The sequence below is a fragment of the Anas acuta genome, chromosome W, assembly GCF_963932015.1.
Source record: "Anas acuta chromosome W, bAnaAcu1.1, whole genome shotgun sequence".
NCBI lineage: Eukaryota > Metazoa > Chordata > Aves > Anseriformes > Anatidae > Anas > Anas acuta.
Window position 1 is genome coordinate 15,598,627 of NC_089016.1, and position 27,504 is coordinate 15,626,130.

At 45.5% G+C, this 27,504-nt stretch overlaps 2 protein-coding genes across 17 annotated transcripts in view; both read left to right on the forward strand.

Moving 5' to 3' along the window:
- Positions 1-27,504, forward strand: part of LOC137846966 (uncharacterized) — a 456,759-nt gene that overhangs the window by 153,436 nt on the left and 275,819 nt on the right. The window lies entirely within an intron of this gene.
- The window catches only part of LOC137846955 (SET-binding protein-like), a 325,858-nt gene that overhangs the window by 136,808 nt on the left and 161,546 nt on the right, over positions 1-27,504 (forward strand). The window lies entirely within an intron of this gene.

A 27,504-nucleotide genomic window follows, 5' to 3' on the forward strand; every position in this document is an offset into this window, starting at 1 on the left:
GACTCTGAGGCTCTCTTCTTCATCTCCTTTGCAGTTAGAGGCCACTATTAAGAAGATAATATCTATTTCCCTTTGTTCAGAAAGAAAAAGCAACTGTACTGCTACCCTTATTCCAGATCAGCCAAGTTTTTCTATTTCCCAGTTTCCAATGGAAATAGAATGAGAAACAGCCAAACAACCCACAGACAGCCTGTGAAAAAATGTAATGCTGTCAGAGAAAGCGCAAGGAAGGTTAGGACAGGCTGATCTCGAAGACATACTATCCACCATAACTAGGGCTCCTAAAAACCTGATGAGGACTAATGTCCTTGTTTTTTCAGCGGAAGTACAGGTCCCATTTAAAGAGTTCTAAGCTGGTTCTGTTTGGATTTCTTCCTTCCAGGATGTTATTAAGGGGGAAAGGTTGGTTCAAGGCTGCTTAAGTTTTGTCCTAGTTTTGAATATTTAGCTCAATCTGGAACAACACACATTCTGGGGCCCTCTGCTCACGTAATTTTGCAAAGTGTGTTCTTTAAATACAGTTTCAGAAGATATCCTTTATTTCCAAACTCCTCTTACATGCATGACTCCACCCCATCCTTCATTCTTTTATTCCCATCATCCTGAAGGTAGCAAAACTTAAGCATATGATGGGGTGCCATTTTCCATAGGGATGAACTTTAATGACTGCTCAAAGTGTTGTCTTCTCTGCTCTGCTCTGCTCTGCTCTCCTCATCAGGATCTTATTTCATTTCCTGGTGTAAGTCAGTTCCACATGCAATGATTTTGTTTATGATAACTCAGTTGCAAGTTCCCTTCCAACAACTGCAGTTTCCTTCTAGAAGGGAGGTTAGTGTTGGTCCCCTTATAGTGATAATTATAATCAGACCTGTCATCCTTCACACAGTCTACGCTTATCACTTGGATTTAGGAGGATTTTTCCTGAAGCCTATTACCAGTGCAGCTTCTTAGGGAAAAATAGTCATGACTTTTCAGCTAATTTTTGATGGCTCTCAGGTTTGAAAGCACAGAGAGAAGCAAAATGACTGCCAGTTGCAGTTAAAGGCACTGTCTGTCTATCGGGGTGTAAAGCTCTGCATCTGGAGAGCAGGGATAGACAGACAGTCTGGGGAGCACAGCATTTTAATGCGGCTGTGACAACTCCTCACATGTGCAGGAGACACAAGGCAGTGCTTTTTCCAACTGCAGCACTCCCCACCCCCCGAGCTCTGCAGACCTGCCAGACAAGGGCTCCAGGTGTCAGGCGGTGCTTGGCAGTGGCACCTTCTCTCCCTGCTGTTTTGGGTAGCGATCTGTGGTTCTGCCCGTGTCAAGCCGCTTGGCCGCAGATGGCCAGAGGAGCGGCTGCTGTTTGCGGCAATGGCTGGAGGTGATGGACAGCACCCAGGGATGGGCTCAGAAAGGGACTGACGGACCCGCTGCCACCTGCATGAGGCACTGCGGCGGTGACCGACTGGCCAGTGCCATGGTGGGAAGTCTCTCAGTGTTTTCTCTATCCCAGGACGTGTAGAAAATTACTCACCCTAGTGTTTTTTGCTGGGAGAGGCATCTCACCATTTAGTAGAATCACCCTCATTTTCACTTCATTACTCCCATTGATATGCTAATAACCTCTCTCTTTGGCTTTTGCTTTTTGCTAACTTAAAAAAGCAATATGACAGTTTCATTAGTCTAAATGAGTGATGTATTTTTCAGTCCCTCCTGTGTTGTCACCATGCTCTATGTTCTCAGAGAGCTGGACTCCCTTGGTCATGGCAGGAGTTGAAGATGGTCAGTGCTTTATAGCTTTTGTAGCAGAGGAAATGGTGGGACAGTGGGAACTTGTGTTCTCTGCAGCTATGTACTGACAGCGTGCAGGGATATGATTTGCCTTTGTTTTATTTAAATTTACTGGCAACTCGAGATTTATCTATCAGGTGTCACTCCCTGAAGGAAGATACCACATAGCAAAGACTTCATCTATTATACAAACAGATTTGAGGCTTTGCTATTGCATTTCCCTGCCTGCTGTAAGGAGTAAAAATGCCTTTGGCTGAACAGACAGAGTGATACTTAGTGGTAACATCTTATGACCTCAGCTGAGATCTCAAGCCATATTAGTGGACAGATTATGATGTGATGGAAAGAGGGCCAGGAATAGCTTTTTTATCGTGAGACCCTTTCTGTGAATATCCTTCTTTGTTATATTCAGGTGGTTAATCACCGGGGCCAGGACCATCATTTGATGAAAACAGGGGAGTGAAATATTGGAACAGGTGATCCAAACACACTCGAGTTTGCCAACTCCAGTTGGATATTACAGCTTACAGTTTCTCCCTAATATTCTCCTACCCTCCTGTTTCTATCAAGCGTAGGTGACGTTGCAACATTTGCTGTCATTAATAACCCCATTTTGGCAGGAAAATCTACACAAAGTGGACCCTGAGTCCTTGGACTGCAGGGAGCTGCAGTCCCCAAATACAAGGGATGCACATTGTGAATACGGATATCTGACACTGAAGGGAAGCACTCACATGGAAATGTCTCCCTGTCATTTTTGAGATAATAAAGGTAATGCTTAAACCTATTTCAACCCTATTTAGAAAAAAATGTAGGTTTTAAAAATTTATAGCCCTGCTAGTGTTTTTCTTTTAATGGAACCAGAGACAAATGAGAATAACTTTTACACCAGTCTTGCCTACTTCCTGCTCAGGATTTTTCCTTAAACTTTGTGGTAGGTTTAAATTAGCCTCCTTTTTATCTTAATGGCCAATATTAATATTCAGCATCCTGGATAATTACTCATGAAGAAGAATGCTCATTCCCTGCTGACTCTGCACATCGGGAATGGTTGTGCCCAAGTTTGATCTGGCTGCCAAGGCCACTTCTGGTGAGGAAGGACAGGCGCTGGTGAAGTCCGAATGTTTTCTGGTCTACGTGAGTCATGCACAGGTAGGCCCTGCCGGTTATGGAGTCTGCAGCATAGCCCTGCACGTGCTAGAGTGGGGATGTCTGAGTTGTGCAAGTGTTGTTTCTTCTTGAGCCGAATGATCTGCTTGTTTCCCCAAAGGGAGAGAGAAGGGCAGTGCAAGAATCCTGAGCTACTCTCAGCGTAGTGGGGATGCTGAGGCACCAGGTCTGGAAAACAATAGCTGCCACAGCCAAAAGGAAACTCTTTGAAAATGAGGAGGTTATGGAGGTGGAGGAAATACACAGCAGGACACCGTCTCCTCTTATCTCCCCCAGCCTCTTCAATCAGGTGCCTGCTGGGCTTCCCACTTCTCCTGCCTTTAGCAGTAGATCATAGGATCATAAGGCATTATCTGTTGGCATTAACTCATCCACCATCCTCCTGGCATTATAGCTCCCCGAGTCAGGGAGCCGCAGCGAAACATGGATACTATGAGCCTACATTGGGCTTTGAACTGCAGCTGCCAGGGCTACAGAAGTTTCCAAGCAGGAACTGCAAGGAGGCACCAGTTCCCTGACACCAGTCTCCACCACCTTTCCTATGGGCGCTGCAGAAGGTGGGTGCAACACCGAAAAAGTGCTGCTGCTGAAATACAGCTGGACAAGTATACATGGACAATAATACATATAAATACATGGACATAATATAATAAATACATGGATGAGTTCTGGAGCACCGCAAGTGAAGCTGTTTGAAGAGGTGGGTTCCTCGGAAAGGTGCCTGTCTGAGAGTAGCAGCTTCTTCTGGTAGCTTGGAAGCCACCAAGAAGGCTTTGTGGTGTGCGTGGTGATGAAAGTGTAGGTATGAAATGCTTCCACCTTTTAGTGCTTGGGTCCCTGTGGGGAGGAGGAGCTTGTCCAGGCTTGGTCACACCGTACCAAGATCTTCTTTCTTGGTGTGGGATTGGCTTAGTGTCATTGGGTCTTCTGCCAGATGGCCCCTGTCTCGAAATACTCAGTTCTTCTCAAGGCGAGCTCTTGTGTTCAGCTTCTTGTAGCTCAGAGGGACCCATGGAAACAGGCTCACTGGGCTTCAGGTCAGCACAGAAGCTCATAGAGAACGTCTTACGGTCCTCCAGAGTAGTATGGTTAGAGCATATGGTAACTACTGGAGGTAGGATGCTTTGTTGGGGGCATGCGATTTAAAGCGACAAGTGTTGAAGTTGTAGTGCCAGGCAGATGACAGTGGTGTGGGATGAGGCAAAGAGAACAGCGGTTTGTTTCTGGAGTTAAGCTGCCTGTGTATAACATCTTTGGCATTTTAAACAGAGAACATCTGGTTCCTTACAATTATTAGACACCAGAGATCTCTAGTATCTCACTGAGTAAGAGTGGTATCACGAACCAACAAAGGTTATTGTTATAACCAAATTTAGAGCCATACATCTCCCTTCACCTTACTGGAAAGTGGTGATCTTGGGCAGGAGAAGGGGAAGAATGACATTTATGTCATACCAGTGCCTTAGGCTGCATCTGTCTTAAGCAAATGAAGTGGCATCTGGGAACGTTGCTGGGCACAGGAATGAATATATATGGGTATATTCAAACTAATAGACCTTGGCATTCTTTTGGTCCATGAAAACTAGCAAACTTTTAAATCATTCCTAAGCATAAATCAGGGCTGTGGTGGTTTTACTCGGGTGGGCAGCCAAACTCTACCACAACCGCTCTCTCACTCCTCCTCTCCTCAAAGAGGAAAGGGGAGAAAATACAACATAAAGAGCTCGAGGTTTGAGATGAGAATAGTTTAATTAAAGGGAAAGGGAATGGGGAGAAAAAGAAACAAAAGAAACAATAAGTCTGCATGGAAGCATAGAGAAAAGGAAAAAAAAAATATTATCTACTTCCCATCAATAAGCGATGTTCAGCCACATCCTGGGAAGCAGGGCCTCAAAATGCGTAGCGGTTGTTCAGGAGGACAGCCCCTTCCCCCACAAGAGCCCCCCTTTGTATTGCTGAGTGTGACATCAGGTGTTATGGAATATCCCTTTGGTTGGTTTAGGTCAGCTGCCCTGGTTACGTCCCCTTCCCATCACTTGCCCACCCCCAGCCTGCTGGCTCTTGGGGGCTTGGAAGGAGTCCTGATGCTGTGCCAGAACTATGCAGCAATAGACACAACACTGGAGTGAGACCAGTGCTGTTCCAGCTACGAGTGCAGAGCACAGCACTGTGTGGGCTGCTGCAGGGAAAGGTGACTCCATCCCAGACCTGGGATGGAGTCAAAGTTAACCTGTCGTTGGTTCTGCAGTGTCCTCCTACAACACATAACTTGGTTTACAGATTATTTTTCTCCCAAGGTTAAATCTCCTTGAGGCACGCACCTGATATCCCCATCTTTCTGCGTTACCCACAAGATATACCTTGGTCCTTGGGCAAAGACAATCCCACGAGTGGGTTTGCCTTTTCCCATGGCAAGGGCAACCCACACTGCCTTCCCCATCCACTTTCCCACATGCACTACGGGGACTTTAGTTTCTCCCACAGTGTGTAGGGGGTTTGTTTCAGCAGGACCAGGATGGCTGTCAGACCCCCTGTTGTTAACTAGCCAAGTGGCCTCTGGTAGATTTATATCCCAATGTTTCCACGTCCCAGCACCCAATGCTTGCAGCATAGTTTTTAACAATCCATTGTACCTCTCAACCTTCCCAGAGGCTTATGGGTGATAAGGGATGTGATACACCCACTCAATACCATGTCTCTTGGCCCAGGAGGTGACAAGATTGTTTCGGAAGTGACTCCAATTGTTGGACTCAATTCTTTCTGGTGTAACATGTCGCCACAGCACTTGTCTTTCCAGGCCCAAGATAGTGTTTTGGGCCATGGCATGGTTTACGGGATATGTTTCCAGCCACCCAGTAGTTGCTTCTCCCATGGTAAGTATGTAAAACCCTTGGCGGGTTTGTGGAAGTGGTCCGATGTAGTCAGTTTGCCAGGCCTCACCATATCAAAATCCAAGCCATCTCCCCCTATTCCAGGGAGACTTTACCCTCATAGCTCGTTTGATTGCAGCACAGCACTCACACTGATGGGTAACCTAACCTGTGTGATGGCCTCAGTGGTCAGGTCCACCCCTTGATCACGAGCCCATCTGTATGTGGCATCCCTCCCAAGATGTCCTGATGTTTCATGGGCCCATCGAGCTACAAACATCTCACCCTTACATCCCCAGTCCAGGACCACCTGAACCACTTCAATTTTCGAAGCTCGATCCACTTCTTTGTCGTTCTGATGTTCTTCGGTGGCATGATTCTTAGGCATGTGAGCATCTACATGATGTACCTTTACAGCCAGTTTTTCTACCCAGGCAGCAATATCTTGCCACAGGGTAGCAGCCCAGATAGGTTTACCTCTGTGTTGCCAGCTGTTCTGTTCCCATTGCCGCAGCCACCCCCACAGAGCATTTGCCACCATCCGTGAATCAGTGTAGAGATACAGTACTGGCCATTTTTCTCTTTCAGCAATCTCTAGGGTCAGTTGTATAGTTTTCACTTTTGCATACTGACTCTACTCACCTTCCCCTTCCATGGCCTCCACAACTCGTCGTGTGGAGCTCCACACAGTGACTTTCCACTTCCGATGGCTCCCTACCACATGGCAGGATCCGTCAGTGAACAACACATACTGCTTTCTGTCTTCTGGCAACTCATTGTATGGTGGTGCTTCTTCAGCACAAGTTATCTCTTCTGGCGGTACTCCGAAATCCCTGCCCTCTGGCCAGTCCATGATCTCTTCCAGGATTCCCAGGCAGTTGGGTTTCCCCATTCAAGCCTGCTGTGTAATTAACGCTACCCACTTACTCCACGTAGCGTCGGTTGCATGATGTGTAGTGGGGATTTTCCCTTTGAACATACAATGTAACACAGGTAGCCATGGGGCCAAGAGGAGTTTTGCTTCTGATCCTCGATAGCCCCAGCTCCAGAACCCCAGAGGTCGACCTCGAGTTTCTCCTGGGGTCTTCTGCCAGAGGCTCCAGGTGAGCCCATGCTCCCCAGCTGCAGTATAAAGTGTGTTTTGCACAGCTGGTCTGGTACGGACAGGTGCAAGGGCTACTGCACAAGCTATTTCTTGTCTGAGTTGTTCAAAGGCCTGTTGTTGCTCGGGTCCCCACTCAAAAAGTTCCTCTTTCGATTCACTCGATATAGAGGACTCACAAGCTGACTGTAGCCTGGCACATGCCTTCTCCAGAATCCCACAAGGCCTAGGAAAGCTTGTGTTTCTTTTTTGCTAGTTGGCGGAGATATAACTGTTATTTTGTTGACCACATCTATCAGAATATGGCGATGTCCATCCTGCCATTTTACCCCCAAGAACTGGATTTCCTGTGCAGGTCCCTTGACCTTATTCTGTTTAATGGCAAAACCAGCTTTCAGGAGAATTTGGATTATTTTCTTCCCTTTCTCAAAAACTTCTGCTGTGTTGCCCCACACGAGGATGTCATCAGCGTACTGTAGGTGTTCAGGAGCTTCCCCCTGTTCCAGTGTCATCTGGATTAGTCCATGGCAAATGGTAGGGCTGTGTTTCCACCCCGGGGCAGTCGATTCCAGGTGTATTGGATGCCCCGCCAAGTGAAAGCAAACTGCGGTCTGCATGCTGCTGCCAGAGGGATGGAGAAAAATGCATTAGCATTATTAATTTTGGCATACCACTTAGCTGCCTTTGACTCTATTTCATACTGGAGTTCTAGCACGTCTGGCACTGCAGCACTCAGTGGTGGCATGACTTCATTCAGTCCGCGATAGTCCACCGTTAGCCTCCACTCGCCATTAGACTTTCACACAGGCCATATAGGACTATTAAAGGGTGAGCGAGTCTTGCTGATTACTCCCTGACTCTCCAGCCGGTGAACCAACTCATGGATGGGAATCAGGGAGTCTCGGTTGGTGCGATATTGCCATCGGTGCACAGTTGTAGTCGCAATTGGCACTTGCTGTTCTCCAATCCTCAGCAATCCTACAGCAGAAGGGTCTTCTGAGAGAACAGGCAGGGCAGACAGCTGATTAATCTTCTCTGTGCTCAAGGCAGCTATACCAAAAGCCCACCGGTACCCTTTTGGATCCTTGAAGTACCCTTTCCTGAGGTAGTCTATGCCGAGGATGCACAGAGCCTCTGGGCCTGTCACGATGGAGTGCTTTTGCCACTCATTCCCAGTTAGACTCACTTCAGCTTCCAATACAGTTAGCTCTTGGGATCCCACTGTCATTCTAGAGATAGAGGTGACTTTTGCCCCTTGGGTGCCTAATGGCATTAGGGTACACTGTGCGCCTGTGTCCACTAAAGCTTTATATTTCTGTGGTTCCGGTGTGCCAGGCCATTGAATCCACACAGACCAGTAAATCCGGTTGTCCCTCTCCTCTACCTGGCCAGAGGCAGGGCCCCACTAGTCCTGGTTGGAGCATCTATCAATTAATTCTTCCAAATGTGAAGCAGAGGTCTCTTCGTCAGGGTCAGGAGTAATACTAGCCCTTCTACTGCCTCTGGGGGACTGCCCAACAGAAACTGGGGCAGCAGTCCTCCTAGGGGCCCCTTTTCTTGCTGCTGTATCTTTCTGCAGCTCACGTACCCGAGCAGCTAGGGCCGAGGTCGCTTCACCGTCCCACTTCCTCTTATCTTCCCTTTGGTCACGTAAATAAAACCACAAGGTACCTCGCGGTGTGCGTCCCGGATTCTCCCTTGCTTGAGCCGGAGAATGCTGGCACTTGATGGCAGAAAGATTCTTCTATCTAGGTGAGAAGGAAGCTATGTGTTCTTCTAACTTTAGAGACAGTTTCTCCACAACTGAAATGCAGGCCCATACTGGGGCAGAGAGATTTTCTTCATATTTATGAAGCTGGTTGGATACCTTATCCACAGTCGGCCCCATCCCCTCCTCCCAATCCATTGCTGCCAGTGTGCTGGCATGTGATGAGGGTGCAGCCCATACAAACTTCCGCCACATGGACGCTGTGCACTGGACTTCATCAGGGTCTTTAGGTGTCTGGGCATTGTTCAAATTACTATAAATCATCTCCAGCACAGCTAATTCCTGCAGATGCTGGAGACCTTTATCCATAGTGGTCCACTTGCCTGCTTGATATACAATATCTTCCTTGTGGGGATACCTTTCTTTCACAGCTGATAGGAGTCACCTCCAGAAGCTGAGAACCTGTGCCTCTCTCCCAATTACTCTATCAATGAGCCTTTCCCTAGAGAGAGATCCCAGCTGCTTGGCTTCATTGCCTTCTAGCTGTTGGCTATTGGTCCCAGTGTCCCAGCATCAAAGCAGCCAGGTGAGGATGAGCTCACCTGGATGATGACTGAAATCCTTTCGTATTTCTCGCAGCTCACTCAAGGATAGAGATCTAGTGGTTTCTGATTCATCTATGATTTCATTCTCTTCTCCTTGATGTTGCCATGATGGCGCTGCTTTAGAGCTGCCTGCCTTTTCCTCTTCTCCCTCATCCTTAGGAGAAGCTTCTTTCCTTACTAAATGAGCTGACTTTCGTTTCCATTGTTTTGTCTTGACTATAGGGGCAACTGATACCATAGATGGTTGCCACCCACAACTACTTTGTCTCGGGGCAGGTCCTTGGATGATATTCTTAATAAATTGTTTGACCTTAGGGAAGAAGACAAACACTAGAACTAGTAATAGGAGGATAACATCCGACCAAGGGTATTGAAAATACTCAAAGGTTGTTGCAATTAGCCCACAGGGAGAGAAGAAGAAGACACCACCCCCAATACTATTCACAAATTGACTGCTAGGGGAGAAAAAGAAGGCGGTTTAATTCTTAATATTTCCAAAAAGATAATCTCCAGGAGACCAGAATGATAACAATGCAGGGTCTGAGTACCAGATGAAACTGAAGGCCAGCATGTTACAACACAGCATGATAAAGAAACCAAACACAGACTTCAACACATTCTCCAATCGGATGTAGAGGAAAAAAGAGAACAGAGAATGGACTACATGCAACATAGTCACACAGAAAAATATTAACAGAAAACCGAACATTGTGACTAGCAGTATGTTAGTTGTAAATACTTTAATCAATTCTACTGTTATCTCAAACCTCGAGCCCCACGTTGGGCGCCAAAAAGGACTGTGGTAGTTTTACTTGGGTGGGCAGCCGAGCTCCACCACAACCGCTCTCTCACTCCTCCTCTCCTCAAAGAGGAAAGGGGAGAAAATACAACACAGAGAGCTCAAGGTTTGAGATGAGAAAGGTTTAATTAAAGGGAAAGGTAATGGGGAGAAAAAGAAACAACAGAAACAATAAATCCGCGTGGAAGCACAGAGAGAAGGAAAAAAAAATATTCTCTACTTCCCATTGTTATAAATGGCTCAGTCTTCAAAATAGGACTATAATCAAAGTTTACAATTTATTAAAGGAATAGAGGTAAGCAAACAGCGCTGGGTGCGCCGGGAGTCTCTGCTCCACCAAGACGCACACCAGTTACATCAAGCAGCTGATTTTTATGCTCCTAGGCTAATACATATTCAGTACTACTTCTAAAAAACCACAGGGTTATTATGATTAGTTTCCGGAATCCAAACCCTCCTACTGGAGCATGCATATCAGTCTCTGGTGGTCCCTCTGGGGGTCTCTCATGCTTAAGTCTCATAGTCTTCCTCCCTCTTGTCCTTCTCCTTTGTCCAACTTGGCTGTATGTCAGAGACTTGTGCAGCGTCTCCTGCAAGCTTTGTCTTTTAGTCGTTCTTCAGCTCCCCCGTCTCCTTAATCTCCTGGCCATATATCAGAGACTTGCATAGTGTCCCATGCAATAGTCATAATAGTTAGCAGTTATTCTGAAACCCCCCAGATATCAGAGACTCCAAGGAAAAACCTCCAAATACATTTCCCTTCAAGCTCTCTATTGACACGAATTGCTAAAACATTCCTTTGCAAGATACAGGAACCATATACATTAACCACTGTTTTTCTTAGACTTGTGGTTATACAAGGGTATGTAAGACAGAAGGTCACATTCATCATACCATGAGGCCCTAGCACTGTTCCATATTGACACGAATCAGATGAACACATTTCACACCATCAATAAGCGATGTTCGGTCACGTCCTATGAAGCAGGGCCTCAAAATGCATAGTGGTTGTTCAGAAGGACAGCCCTCTTCCCCACAAGAGCCCCCCTTTTTATTGCTGAGTGTGACATCAGGTGTTATGGAATGTCCCTTTGACTGGTTTAGGTCAGCTGCCCTGGCGATGTCCCCTTCCCATCACTTGCCCACCCCCAGCCTGCTGGCTCTTGGGGGCTTGGAAGGAGTCCTGATGCTGTGTCAGAACTATGCAGCAATAGACACAACACTGGAGTGAGACCAGTGCTGTTCCAGCTACGAGTGCAGAGCACAGCACTGTGTGGGCTGCTGCAGGGAAAGGTGACTCTGTCCCAGACAGACCCAAAACAAGGGCTCATCCCAGTGAGCTGTTTGCATTTAGCTGCTGTGTTAGGGAAGCTAAGACATGGTTGTGACCAGAGATATGACCTGTTGTGTGCCAGCTGGCTGTGGTGTCTAGGAATATTTCTGGGCACATTTAACTTGCTAGTGGCTGAAGAGGCTCAGACCCATCTGAGAAACTGGACTCCATCATCCTAAACTCCATTTGTCAGCAGCAGGACAGAGAAGGGAGCCACCATCAGGGGCTGATTCAGCTTCCTGTCGTCCTGACTTCTCCAGACTGTAGGCAGAGGCTGAGGCTGCTGAGCCTACAGGGCTCAACACGCCGACAGAGGAAAAAAGTCCATATTGGCCCCATAATGGCTATAGTACAGGCACATGTTCTGCTGTCTCTCTGAGCTCAGAGAAGTTTTAAGTCACTGAGTTTTCTTTCCTGAATCAGCAAGGGCCATTTTCCTTCACAGGAAGTTTCCTTCTCCCTCATCATGTGGAGGCTCCTTTTTCAACAGGTTCCAGCCACGAGACTGGTGTTCTGTGTAATTTCATTTTAATGGTTTGGTGGCTGATAGTTAAATGTGTCCATAGGAGACAATTGTCTTAGACAAAAAGCTGTCAGTTGGCTTAGATATAATAAAATAGCTCATGGAAGGATACGGTGTTATGTCTTTTAAGTATAAAACTCTTTGTTTGATAAAGAAAGTTCTGTTTCAAGCTATCCAAATATATGGATGGATTTTTTCACACTGAACCAGAAACCTAGATGAAGAAATAATTTTGGCTTGACTACTGCAACCGGAGTATAATGTGTTGTTATCTTTTCATTCATTGAAATCTGTTCATTCACAAGGTGGTCTGATACAATAAATGGAAACGTTTTGTTTAAACATATCAAACATAACATTTTCCCTTCAAGAATACCTCAAGTGTTTGGTCACAGTGGGGATGAAGCTATTGACTGAATCTGGCACTTATTTGGAAGCATGACCTTAATCTGCAGTTTTCAGCGATGAACATATTTTCCCCAAGTGTTTCAGCAAGTCAGATAAGAAAATTATATTTTTGACATGTTAAAGATATTCCTTTTTAGACAAAGAAAGTGATATTCCAGCTGTATTACTGAAACTCAGTGCCCTGTGTTGCTTGTTAAAAGCTCCACATTTATTGTTTCGGTGTCCCAGTTTGCTTTCAAGTATCAGTGCACCGCTACATACCAAATAATCAATAGTTCTGTCAGTTGAGTATGCCCTGGAAATATAACATTACTGTTAACATCGATCCACGCAGCAGAAATCAAGGCATCGACCTCTGCAGTCATTACTTGCTAGCACCCTTGGGTTTTGTTTGCAGAGCAGCTAGGTTGAAAATCACGACAGCTGCTCCCTCCTTCCGTGCCTGCACAAATGTGAGCACAAGCATATCAGCAAACACGACCTGCAAATATGGTGCCTGGGGTTTCATTTCAGCCTTCTACGGATGCTGGGTGCAGCGAAGCAGCTGTTGGCAAAATCCAGAGGCATCGGCCCTGGTATTGGCTGGGAGGAAGGAAAAGCGGTGCTCTGTGCTGCTGCCTGGGCTCACACACACCCCTGCGGGTTTGGTGTGCCGTGCCCTATCTCTAGCAGCTTCGCATTGCAGTCGTGAATGAAAGTTTGGCAGATTGATTTTACGATTGTCAGTCTTCCCAGAACCAGACCAGAATTTAATTAACTTAAGACAGAAGCATGATTTCCTATAAGCTCTTTCCAGATTTTACTAGATCCAGATAAATTAAATCAGTATTTTATCTGTATGCCACTAAAATTAGTTGGCACGGTGATCCCCACACAGGTATAATATTATTCTAGTCCCTTGTATTTAAGCAGGAACTGCATTATGATACTGATAGCATTTCTTCATGAGGAGCTCTGTGTGAACTACAGGAGTGCTGGGGAAGGAGAAACCCAGATGTGAGCAGGGCATAACCTCATTGTGGCTCAGAAAAGAGATGTAGGCATTTGGAAGAGGAGTATGGCTCCACCAAGCCGTAATTCCCCTGAGGAATCAGCTAATGAGAGCAGGAGGAGCCCACCCTACATCAGGAGCAGCAGCAACCACCTGGCCCCGACATGGACCTGTCCAAGTCTTGGTGACTCTGCTCGGCTGTCCCTGGGAGGCCCAAGAAGCAGGAAGCAATGTGGGGGGACATCACAACTGGTGGCCATCTTCCTCCCCTCTGCAGGAGGTATGTGCACCACAGGACATCCAGCTCGAGGTTTTTTGATGTTGCTTGCTTGGTTCTGTCTTGCTGGTGACATTTACCATGTCATCAGAGGTCACCTTGTTCCCAAGTTAGCCTTAGTTAGCCTTATCCTCCATCCAAGAGCTTCAGGTTATCTCCTGTATGGCAAGCTATTTAGCACCTGGGAGATGAGGCTCAAGATAATGCCTTGGGAAGTTTATGTGAGGAGCAAGAGATGCATATATTATCTTTCTGGGAGGAATCAAGGTCAGATTTAGTGTTCTCAAAGCAGTCTGAGTTGCAGATGAGACACAATGCGATGCTCTGCATCTACTGGAGTTTCCTAAAACCTGTCTTCATATCAGAAATTAAATTTCTGCACTTGTTCAGATAGGGAAGAAACAGCAATTCAGACCCTCAGCCAGCTGGAAGTGGTATGACTTACAGCTCGTGACTGCTACTGTGTGATATGTGGAGTCAGAGAGGAGGTCGTCATCAGCTGTGGCTGTGTGCTGTCAAAAATAATAAAAAAAGAGGCAATGCCATCGCTGCACACTCTTCAAAACATTTTTTTCTCTTCCAGCAGCATCACCTCTTCTCTATACAGCCTCATCAGCTTGCTTCAGTTGCTGAAACTGAAACCACAAATGATGTCATTATATCTTTTTTTCATTGGAAGGTAAATGAGTGGCCATTTCTGCCCTTATCTCCTCTTGTAGATAAAATGCCCCAAAATACCATCACTGAAGTTTAGAGGTCATTGGTGACTTTAAAATCCTCTCCAATTGCCTTGGATCAAAACCAAATGAAATAAAAATCAATGTGTGAGTCAAGAGACCAAGACACCAAAATGATGTGTCCAACGCAAGCAGCTTGCTGGTTTCAGAGCATTTCTGGCAGCCATCTGCTTGTTTGAATTTGAGGATGTGACGCTTTTAAAAGTCAGAGAAGAAACACATGCTCGACCACAGTCTCCAGATATTTTTCTTGATAACAGGATTCTCTTTTTTGTGTCCATTTTCTTGCAGCCTCAAGAATGTCCTGTTTTGCAATCATACTGTCAGCAGGTGTTCATGGTCCTGAAGCACCACGTTGCGTAATTCCCTAATTAAAAAAAAAAAAAAAGCTTTTTGAAGCCTCAAAACATTATTTCCTCATCCCTCTTCATGAATGAGTAACAAAACAGTATGTTATTATAACTCAATAGCCCCTCATTTATTTACATAGATAATGATTGGCCCTTTTTAGCTAAAAATATACTTTTTTTTTTTTTTTCCACACTACTCCTATTTCAACTCTGTGGTCTCAGCCTTGTCCCGTGGAACAAAGAAACTGATGTTTTTATGGATGGTGTTAACTGAGACACTGGTAGTTGAATCACATTGAAGAGCTAAATTCTCCTTTTATTCTTGAAGGTAGTTGGGATCAAAGCACCATGAGGCTGGGGCTGGAGGGATAAACTTGAACTCACAGTGCATCCTTCCTGTGAACAAATAAAGACATCATAGATCTTCTCGCTAACAACGTGACTCCTTTAATCGGCAGCATGTCCACAGCTAAGAAGACAATATTGTGGTAGTCCATTAAAATCCCTGCCACAGTCAGAGCATCATAAAGCAAATGTGAGATTGTTCCTGGCTCAAAGACTGCATGACATTAAAAGGTTATGATGGAAGTGGATGTATGGGCAGGCAGGTAGCAGTGGGAAAAGGCTTTTGGGTGCCTCTCGATGCAGCCAGCTGTGGCCAGCTGGTACTGGGCTGTCTGCATTGCACTGGGAGATGTTTGGAAGAGGGCTGGAGGCTGTGTAACGAGATCCTTCCCTCTGCAAGAGAGACAGCCTTGGAGAGGAGATAAAGGTACATTAGCAGAAGTTGTTTACCCTCTGACTTGGCAATTGCATAGGGAAAACATTCTTTCTGGATTTTTTTTTTTAAATATATATGAATAAGGCATTCATAAAATAATGAAAGGTACATTTTCATTGATTATAATGACTCCATTAAATTCTGGACATTTACCACATCACAATGTTTATCTGCAAGACAATATTTCCCTGTGCTTAATAAAAGGGAACAGCAGGAGGACTGTAGCAAATTTAAGCCACTTCTAGCACTCAGTGTCAGGATTTTAATGGCACCCACATTACCTGGGCTTCTTTTTATATCTTCATCTTTCATTATGTGACAATACTTATTTTTTATGTCATGCTTTTCGCACAAAAATCTCAGGGTTTCATGAGGCAGAGCAGGACACTATACCAGTTTTAGAGAACAGAAAAAGCACTTGGTGAGGCGACTTCATTGTGGCCACAGAGCAGGTCAAAATCACTGCTGGGAGGAGACCCCAATCTTCTTAAATCCCGTCCCAGGAGTGCACTGCATCTCCAATAGCAGGCTTTACCTGCTTGTAGACAGGCTCAAGTCAGGGTGTGAATCTAAATCTTGCACTAAAGCGGGGTAAAAGGAGTGGGTATCATCCCATTGGCTTCTTGGGGCCCTGGGTTGCAGCCAAATAATCTTCCCTGACAGAGTCAAGCACTGAGAATTGCAAACAGCATGAGAAAAATCACTTTGGTAGAGAAACAGTGCGAGGCTGCCTATGTTTTTCTTCCATTTTTATCATTGGCCATCACCTGTTGGCTCTTTGTGGAGGGAATTTCTTTAAGTCCCGTTTGTCACAGAGAAGGGAAGAGATGATCTTCCCTGCCTTGAACTTGCCTCTTTGTCACCTTCTGGTCTCAAACATGCTTTGAAAGCAGCTTGGGTTCAGTCTTCTCCTGAAGCTTTGTGGGATTCACCAGACCCTTTGTTGGGGTTCACTCCCCTTGTTGGGGTCTGGTGGTGGCAGTGACATGGGATGCACCAAGGCATGAGGAAAAATGCTGTAATTCCCCATGAAAGCTTATTGTGACACTAGATCACCCGTAATGAGCCAGCTGTTTGGGGTGGAAAAGCACCCACTTGCTTAAAAGGATCCTTTTCCCCAACCTTGTGTTTCTGTGGGGGTCCTAAAAGCTCCAGAGCAGGGGCTTGATCCTGAAGACATCTTCCTGGTCTCTAGATCAGGAACCTGTGGTGTTCCTAAATTGCCCTTCTGTGCTACAGATGGCCGTGTTGGCCTTACTGCAGACTTTGAGGGACCGCATGTCCTTCCAGCCATGCAGTGCTTCAAAATCGTCTTTGGCCATCTCACGTGAGCATGTGTCTGTGAGAGGGTAAATTTACCTGCACGGTGAGTAAAACCTTGCATTTTTCATCTCTGCATTTATCTCACAGTATTTTAGGTGCTGCAAGCCTAAAGCTGTTTGGTAGTGCTAGAGCTGAGCTGAGGAGGAACTGGGGTGAAGAAGAGGCTGAAATGACTCAGCTTCCCATGTCAGATTTGTTTCTTCCATGCATTTCTCCCCCATTGCTCAGTTCATGCAAAGCTACATCCCCTCCTCTCTGGCAGGTGGACAGAGCCAGGGAAGAGCATCCCAAAGTTTCTGTCTGTAGATAGTTACCTGATACACTCCAGAAGGAAAAAAAAAAAGAGCAGTCAGCTACAAGAGAACCGAGCAAATTAAATGTCTGAGCAGTGTTTCAAAAGCGAACATGGGCAGCATCAGAAATTTCCCATCAGCTGTAATTACTTTGCCAATTGCTGATTCCACCGTGTTTTGTTTAGTGCAGCCATGCTTCAGCCTCTTGCCTGGTCTGATAGGCTTTGTTTATGCTGACTGTTCATTTGCAGTGCTTCTCTCTTTGGTTTTCTCATGCTTCTCCTTTCCCCTGGACCCAGGTGAAGCCCCGAATCATCCTCCTGCCTCTGTGTTCATTGTCAGCCAGGGCAGGCATCGCTGAGGGATTTTTGGGAAGCAAGAGATGCTGCTGCTCTTCCCAGCTACTTGGTGAGTGCAGTGATGACCTTCCTCACCCCCCTCTGCCACCACCTTTAAAAAACAAAAAATCCTCCCAAGAAGCAAAGCAACTTGTCAGGGAGTGGGCAGCTGGAGTCTGCTGGGGGCAGTGGCTCTGGGGCTGTCACTTCTTTCAGGGAGAGATCTCATGTCTCTCCAGAAGGCAAAGGCACATGAGCACACACATGTCTGCATGTGAAGTGAGTCTCCCTGGAAAGTTAGCGAGAGCTTTTCACTACTGTTTACATTCAAGGCCATGGAAATTAATGGGTGTCTCCATAGCCACTTTGCACAAGAGTTGTGATTCTTCTCCTGCTAACTGGGGAAGAGTGCTAATCAGGGACATTTAAGGAGTGCATCTGCCTAACTGACAAGTTGAATGTGAACCACTGTGATATCTACCAGGGATTTCAGAAGCTGCTTGAATTCCCTTCCCTGACTCAGGCCAGGGCTGTGGAGGGCTGGATGACATTTCCTCCTCTGTCCCCCTGCCTGAGATGCCAAAGGGTGCCTTCATTTGCCAGGTGCAGAACATCTTCACCTGCAATTTTCCTTCTCCCTCTGCATCACTAGCTCCTTGGTTACGGTGCATTTTGCATCTACCATTCTTTCTCCCAGCTGCTTCATGTGGTTTTGTTTGGCCACAAGGACAGGAGGTGGCCTGTGCTTGTGCCTCTTGGCTTGCCTTCACAGCCAGCTCCCTCATGCAGGTGCGTGGAGAGCACCACCAGCAAGGAGAAAGAACAAAGCCACAATAGCACCATCCCCAGAGACAAAGGCTACGGAGGATTTTGGAGCATCCAGACAATACAGTGCTTTTGCCATTCATTCCCAGTCAGACTCACTTCAGCCTCCAATACAGTCAACTGCTGGGATCCCCCTGTCACTCCACAAATACAGATGGGCTCTGGCCTTTTATAGCTCAATGGCATTACAGTACATTGTGCACCGGTGCCTACTAAAGCCTTATACTTCTGTGCGTCTGACGTGCCAGGCCATCGAATCCACACAGTCCAATAAACTCGATTGTCCCTTTCCTCCCGCTGGCTGGAGGCAGGGCCCCTCTAATCCTGGTCAGAATCTTCTTCGTTTCTGTGTTTGAAGGACTGTCTGCTGGAAGCTGAAGCAGCAAACTTTTCAGAGAATCCCTTTTTCCCGATTGTTTTCTTTTGCAGCTCACGTACCCGTGCCTCTGGGGTCGCGGTAGATTTTCCATCCCATTTTCTCATGTCCTCTCCATGGTCACGTAGATAAAACCACAGGTTGGCACGGGGTGAGTACCCACCATATCGTCTTCCTTGTGCGGATGAACGCTTACCCCTGATAGCTGAGACATTGCTTTTTAGAGGTGGGGAGGAAAATAATCTCTCTTCAAGTTGGTGGAACTTTACAGACAATTTCTGCAAAGTATTCTCTTTTAGTTGGTGGACACTGGTTTGTTCAGGTATTTCTTAATTTCCTTAATTCTTCTTTGATTAATCCCTGTAACCATCTAGGCATCGTCCCAAACAAATCAGTGAGCCATTGGTTGAAAGGATTAATATCGTATTGAATCTTTCTCATGTGCTCTTTCAGGAAGGCAATGGATTTGTGAATTGACTCATTATGATCAGAAAGGTTTAAATAGCACATTCCCTCAAAGTCCTCACACCCATGCCCTTGAGCCAAAAGCAAGATGTCAATAGCAGCTCGATCCTGTAAAAGCGCATGTCGCAGACTATTTTGATCTAGTAGCATTTCCTCACGTATTTTTGTCTTGGCATTGGCTTGCTTCTTGGCCCAGCATCCCAATTTTTCTAAATTATTAAGTGCGTTCACAGCTGCTGCTTCTGGCACAAAAAGTGCTAATGCTGTTCTAGCCGCAACACCTAGCAACTCAACATTAACATTACAATCTGGTGTGAGCAATGCCCGTTTATGTCTAATGATATTACGCAACTGTGACAAGCTAGGAGTGAACATAGTAAGTTTACCTAAGTAACATGGACCTCAGATGGCATTTGCAGGGATACCTTGCCAGGCCTTTCCCCGCAAATCAGAAAAACATCATGAGGTAATGCCATAGCTGTACGATTATTCCAAATACTATAGTTGTTACCCTTTGTCTCCGTGCCATAGGCCCCAAACCCTGCCAAGCAGTGTCATTGCAACCACAGGTGTTATTTGTATTTCTGTACCTATATGGCCCTTCTCAAGTCACATTTGTCCACCCTGTTAGATTGTGTTTTTTGAAAGGATTTAATCTTTGCTGTAAATTTCCGAACACAAAACATGTTTGAATCCAGTTCTGTGATGTGTTTCTGATCCTCTGAGACCCAAGTAACTGTAACTCTTGTGGATCCCAGGGTAACGAGACATTAAGCAAATGTATCAATTTCGCTGAACACGCAGCTACAGATGAGGCATTGCAGCAATTGTTGGTAGCGTACTGGCCAAACTCAGAAGGGTCATACACAGGTATACCTATGAGGCAAGTCCTAAACAGATCCGTGGATGATGCCATGAACAGACAAAATTCTGATATACCAGTCTGATTAGCCCATGTCACCCACAGATTTTGTCACGGCTCGATCTTGGTCACAGGCGCAAGCCCTGCTGGCAGTATTAGAATCACCATCAGCAACTTCCTCGTCCCTTGAGACATCTTGGGCGGCCTTCACAAATAGGCTTGACACCCACACTGGTCCTGCTCCCATAGAGACACAAAAATACCCCTGGCCAATGAACAGGACTGGAGCTGGCCCTTTCCAGATTCCTGTAGCAGGATCTCGGTAATTCACTCATTTCTGGTAGCACATTTGGTGCTGCTCTGTTTATTGTTTGAAAATGAATATTCGCGGGAGGGTCTTCTCGATCACCAGTCAAACATAAATGATTCAAGACAAACAGTGCCTTGGACAATTGCTCATCAATGTCCTTGATTTCTTTTAACTTCACTAATTGTTCCTTTAGAACCTTGCGGGTGCGAAACCCTCCGATTACGGCGCGGGGAAGCAAGTGATCGACTCAATATGAGTGGTAAAACAAGCTTCAATTTTATTGCGCAGATATCCGTATATTTATACACACAGCTATAATTATGCCTACTGGTCACTATCCGATTGGCTAAGCCTAAAAGTGTTGCAAAAAATACTGTTTCTCCTACTTGCAGTTACAGCGCATAAGCTGTAACTTATTTTCCCAGGCCTCAGATCCACCTGTTTATCTCTCTCTCAAGGACAGACTACTCCTTGCATATTTTCACAAGAATGCTTCTCATCCGGCCTACTCCATGACTATAAACTCTGCATTTTCTTTGCCTTATTTATACAACTCCTCTAGGGACCTGTGCCCTTGCTCTTTGAGCCATTCTTCAACAGAACCTAATGTGATCGTTTGACAATTGCCTGGCCCATAGGAGAATATGGAATACCTGTGACATGCTTTACTCCCCACATTTTCATTAATTTTCTAACTTTTTCGCTAACATACGCTGGACCATTGTCCGTTTTGATCTGCTGCGGCACTCCCATAACAGCGAAACACACCGTCAGATGTCTACACACATGGAGTGCTTTTTCTACCCCTGCGCAGTTGCCCATATGAATCTTGAAAAGGTATCAATACTCACATGCACATACCTTTTAGTACCAAATTCCGGTACATGCATTGCATCCATTTGCCATACCTCAAGTGCTTTAATACCCCGTGGATTAATACCCAAACCTAACCCTGGTCCATGATGACTACAAGAAGGGCACGCTCTTACTATTTCTTTTGCCTCTGTCCAGGTAAGACCAAACAGCCTCCGAAGACCCTTTGCATTCTGATGGAACATTTCGTGCGACACTCATGCATGTGCAAAATCACTCTCAGGCCCCGCTGTGACCATACTCACCAACTTATCTGCTAGTGCATTATCTTCCACTAACCCAATAGAGAACTGATGACTACAGATATGGATAACACAGTAAGGTGCAGTTCTCCCTTGAATGGCATCTCACAGCTGCAGAAATAATGACAACAATCTGTCCCTCTTAGTGTGACGTATCAAGGCATACTCTATCTGGTTTACCACGTTGACTACATACAGAGAGTCTGAGACGATATTGATCAGCTCATGCATCTAGCACTGACAAGCCCAAACAACCGTAGACAATACCAATGTTTGTAATGAATCCCGTCTCCCCTGGGATTATGAATTTCTCCCAATTTCCATTCTCGTACCACACACACGCAGCCCTCCTACTTGCTGCACCTACATCAGTGTATACAGTGTGACCCACCACTGGTCGGGATGAAAGCTGTGGTACTACCTGCCATTTATATGACCTTATAACCTGCCAGAGAGGCCCCTTTGGAGTTCAGGAATGTACCAATCCCAGGTAACCTAACACAGCTTCTTGTAGTGGTATGGATTGCTGTAAACACCGTTCCAAATGATCCTGAGTCATCGGCAGACTAATATCTCCTGGTTCCTGCCCGCTGATTTCATTACTCCGAGACCGACTCTTAAGTACTAACTGCGCGATAGCTTCCGCCTGTGTTTGAACACTCACTTTTGGCTGAATCTGTAGGAAAATCCACTCCAGGACTCAAAAATGCTGTCCTATCATTGCACTCTTGCTATCTCCTGTTTCACTTATGCTATTCCTATTCCCAGTGCTGTTAGTGTCATCCTCCTGATACTGTTTCTGACTTTGTCACCCCTTACTCTCCCCCTTTTCTTTTTTTTTGCCACTGACCAAGCACTGAAAACGAATGAGACACATGATTGCTAACTAGTAAGGAGAGTGCAACTGCTGCTATATGTCTGCGAGCGGCACCAGCTGCAACCTTAGAAGCTATTTGCGAAAGAGCCTGCCGTTGCTCATTTGTCAGTTTAATCTCCTGCTCTGCGCTTCTTCCTCTCAATAAAGGTAATAGTATAGCTAAGTCGTCATTCGTAATCCCTATAATGTTCCGAACCCACTGAATATTTCCCAGGAACATTTGTACATCTGTCAAATTATGTAACACCGTAGACATATCAACTGTCCGTGCATGAATGTAAGGTCTGATATTTTCCATCCTAAATATAGCCATGGCTGTTTCCGTTGAACCTTCTCTGGGGCTATCTTTAACCCTTTTGCTTCTCAGCAATGCTGCATCTCACTTAAATAGCACAATCACACAGTCACACAAAAAGGCCTCTTACACTTCTTATTCATACCACAAGAAAATATCACTTAAAATAATTTGTCCACGGCTTCAGGAAGTCCTTGTCTACTTCCGTGGTGAGCGGCTGAGAGTGGAGACCCCTCCAAGGAAAATGCTCAGGGTGCACCTAGGGGCGTCCGCTCCACAGTTGATCCCACAGCTGAGCAGAGCAGCTCCTGGCACAATGAATGATGCTATTATAGTTTTGTATAATTACACCAAAGAGATGCATTGCAATAAGGAGCAAGTGTGGTGTTGACGATTTGTTTCATGGTTTGTTTGTTTTTCGTGAGCAATTAAACCTTACACATGCTGTTGCTGTTACACTTCCCAGGATATCTAGTTCCTGTGGCTCTGCATGTGAATAATAAAATATGGGTGCACCCACTGCTCTACCAAAAATAACAACTCCTTAAATTTTTGAATCAAGGTTACCTTTGGGATATGTCTCAAATGTGCCCTCTCAATGCACTGAGCGACACCTACAGCATACTGCGAGTCTGATACAATATTCAAAGGTACTAGGTTTTTCTTTTTCTTTTGACGCGTCTCTCCACGTCCCACATCTCACCACGTCTCTGTTCCATGTCTTACCGCTTCTAGGGTCCCTGTTCAGGCGCCATTTGTTGTAGGAAGGACAGCTGAAGTCATGACATACACCACTATGGTTAAATCAAGCTTCCTTTATTACCCGAATAGCCTGATTCTTATAGCAATCTAGCAGGGGCGGATAGCGTCTCACACAAGATTATTGGTCGAAAGCACTCAGACAAACAACTGCAAGAAAACAACCCCACCTGCAAGACAACAACCCCCTTGTGGTTAGCACTCACGTAGATCTTGTCCCTGAAGAAAGCGCCAGCTGCTTGTAACTATTTTTAATTCCTCAATTGGGCGATAGAAGAACATCGTCATGGCAACTCCTCATAGTCATCCTGGTAGTTTGGTTTGCTCAGCTGCAGCAAGTCATGGCCTCCTTGCCGTTTCAAAAATTCCTCAACATCCTCATCTTCCTTCTCCTGAATCCTTGATGGCCCAGCATGGTCTTCTCTATACCTAGACTTAGCAAAAGACTCTCCGCATTGTAAATGACCTGAATCTTTATACCATTTTTTCACCTTCTCTACAGGGGCAGCTTGCACTGCTACAGCTCTTTTCTCTGACCCATCTACAGGGTGTGAGGAATGTGTGAGCCATTTATAACAATGGTCTGCCATAGCGGTTGGAATACCCTCTGCAGGGTCAACTTGCACGGCTACAGCTCATTTATTTGACCCAGCTACAGGAGCTGGAGTGGCTGCAGGAGCTGGAGCTGGAGCAGCTGCAGGAGCAGGAACTGGATTGGCTGTAGGAGCTGGAACTGGAGCAGCTGCGGGAACTGGAATGGCTGGAGGAGCAGGAGCTGGAGCACCTGCAGGAACTGGAGTGGCTGCAGGAACTGGAGCGGCTGCAGGAGCTGGAACTGGAGTGGCTGCAGGCTCCATTGTAGGGGTTGGAGTGGCCGTTGGGTCTGTTACAGGACTTGGAGTGGCCGCAGGGTCTGTCACTAGGTTTATAGTAGCATCAATTGCAGCTCGATAGGCATGAGACAGACCCCAGCACACTACAGTGATTTGTGTCACTTTGGAACTGCCAGAGTCATGACACCCTTTTTCAATCATTCTACCAGTTTTTTAGGATTTTGCAGTTGTTCAGGGGTGAATTTCCAAAACACTGGAGGTGCCCACTGCTCTAGAAACCTGCCCATATCCTCCCACACTCCCTGCTACTCACAACTATCCTGCCTCAGGACAGATCTCTGGATGAGTTTCCCAAGTAGCTGTTTAACTTTAAGCAAAATCTGAAGCGCATTCAGGAGACATAAAACAAGACCATGCTGGTCTGAGTATCCCAAGGATATTCAATATCTTGGAGAGCTATTGTAACAAGCTCGGAGAATAAGAGGGTGGTGAAGGAGAAAGGGAGAGTGAACGAGTAAGAAAAAATATCTTCCCCTTTCCCCTCCACAGACTGACTCCCTGATGAAAAAAGGCAATAGGTGTAATTGTTAATAGTTTCCGAGATATGGTTTCCAAAGTATAGAGTCGATGATGTTGCTGAGTACAAATACCAAGTTAGAGTCATGACCAGATATTTCATCGTCTCATAAGCCACTGTTACAACACACAGTACCATAATGATCTGAAACCAGGGCCTGGAAAGAATAAACAACATGACAGAGAGCACATACAGAAAGTAATGTGCTATAATACTCAATTTGGAAAACAGGCGCAGCAGAGTTGAGATTAAAGCAATCAGCATTATGACAAGTAACTATTAAGCAGGTCTAATACTTATACCAATTTTAGTTTAACACACTCTGGTCAGACCTGTCATTATCTCAACCCTTTGAGCCCCACGTTGGGCGCCAAAAAGGACTGTTGTGGTTTAACCCAGCCGGCAGCTAAACACCACACACCTGTTCGCTCACCCTCCCCCCTCCTTCTCTGGGATGGGGGAGAGAAATGGGAAAGTGAAGCCTGTGAGTTGAGATAAAGACAGATTATTAAGACAGGATAATAATAATAATAATAATGATAATTACAATAATTATGATAATAGAACTACTACTAAAAATGTGTACAAAAGAAGTGATGCACAATGCAATTGCTCACTACCCACTGACCGATGCCCAACCTAGCCCCGAGCAGTCTGGCCCCCCCACCCCTAGCTAGCCACCCTTATATATTGTTTAGCATGACGTCAGATGGTATGGAATACCCCCTTTGGCTAGTTTGGGTCAGCTGCTCTGGGTCTGTCCCCTCCCAGCTCTTGCTGCACCCCCAGCCTGCCTGTTGGCAGGACAGAGCAAGAAGCTGTAAAGTCCTTGGCTTGGTGTAAGCACTGCTCTGCAACAATTGAAAGATCTGCATGTTATCAGCACTCTTCTCATCCTAATCCAAAACATAGCATTCTACCAGCTACTAGGAAGAAAATTAACTTTGTCCTAACTGAAACCAGGACTAACTGTCAGTAAGCTCGTACCATATTCAATTAAACTTGAACTAAACGCTTAGGGATATGGTTTAGTGGGGACTGTTAGTGTTAGGTTAGAGGTTGGACTCGATGATCTTGAGGTCTCTTCCAACCTAGAAATTCTGTGATTCTGTGATTCTGAAAACCAAACATTTTTAATGTCTTGGGGATACCCAAAGATTTTTCTTATCAGAAAGCAGGCAAATCAAGTTCAGTTAAGATTGGTTCCAGTATCTTTAGCCTTTTTCTTTATCTCACCCCATCTTGTATAAACTATCTGAGCATTATTGCGGGGTCATGATGTACCTAATTTTGCGTGTGTGCGCTGCAATCCCATAATTCATCTGGAGATTTAAAATGCCAAAGGGATCACAGGGCTCAGGGTGGCTTTGTGGTTATGGCTGGCTTGGTGTTTATTTTAGGGAAGGAGAGGCTATGTCACTGCACTGGGGCGGTGCCCCTGGAGCCCCATCACTTCGTGCCCTACATCCGAGGTTGGAGGTGGGCATTGGCTGGCCATCCAGGCAGGTCTGTCTGCTGCTGGCTAACCTGGCTTTTTTGTGGGACCATCTGATGGAAAACAGTAGTGGTCAGCAAAGGAAATAAAGGCAAGTTTGTCATCGGTCTCATTAGGGAGACTTCACTGTTGGGTTACTAAGTAAAATCCAGTGGGTTCCCCTCTGGGTACATTTTCCATCATAGCAAAGGGGAAGACAAGCAGTGGTATTAGTGCAGGTCTCATGCTCAGCACTGCAGACTTTACTTATGTCAAACCTGTGGGGACTTTGAAGACTTGCTTCTTCTTTGGTCCAAAACTGCAGAATACAGTTTTGCATAAAAAGACAGGGGAAATACCAGCTGATAAGGTGGGAGACAGCCCAATTCAGAGAATGGACAATGAGAAGATGTGCTGCCTAGCTCCAGATACTGCCTTGTAGACATTTCTGCATGTTTATATCCCCATCCATGAAATGGGAACATTAGTAATTCTCTATCTTGCAGAGAGTTAAGAAGCTAAATTAATTACTGTTTGTGAAGCTAATTGAGATTCCCAGATGGGCACTGTTTGGAACATTGTAATTATTATTATTATTATTTTCATTGGGACTTGGCTCCATATAATTAGTTTTCCATATCTGCAACCAGGTAGGCTCTCTAAAGCTATTTGGAGGCATTCCTCGTGGGACTGGCCCACAGAGACCAGAGTGGCATAGGGAAGCAGAGGCAACCAGGGCTGAGTGGTCTTCCAGCTCTTCTTCCTCACCCCAAACCTGCTGCCATGGCTGTGTTCTTCAGAAAGTCACCTGTCTGCAAGGGAACAGAAACCATCCCTATTACAAACGTGTACACTATTATAAATTATTATGGTAACTTAGACGTGTGTGTGTGTGCAGTGGAGCAAAGCTTAGAGGTGGATAATGTTCAATCCAGGGAGGGAAAAGGTTTTCCAACAGCATTTAAGTGTCCCTAGTCTTGGCCATTGGTTTCTGCTGGGTTAAACTCTAAATAAATTATTGTACACTGTGCACCAGTCACATATTGTTTTAGTTTATGCTCGCAGGTTCTGCTGAGCTCAGTAATACTGAGTTAGCTCAGTATTTGCAACAAAGTCAAAAAACGTTGAGGCTGTCATTACTGAAGATTCACTTGTCAAAAACCTCTCTCACTTAAAAGTAGCACAACAGTAGTAGAACAAAAAGACCTACTAAAATGGTGCTGGTTTTAAAGCAAAGCATCCCTTTAACATTATGTAAGAGCTATAGGAAGTATGTTGTCCTATTTATGAATCTGGAAATCTTTCTATTCATTATTTCCTGAGTCTGAGTTTGTCTGTTTTGCTTTTCC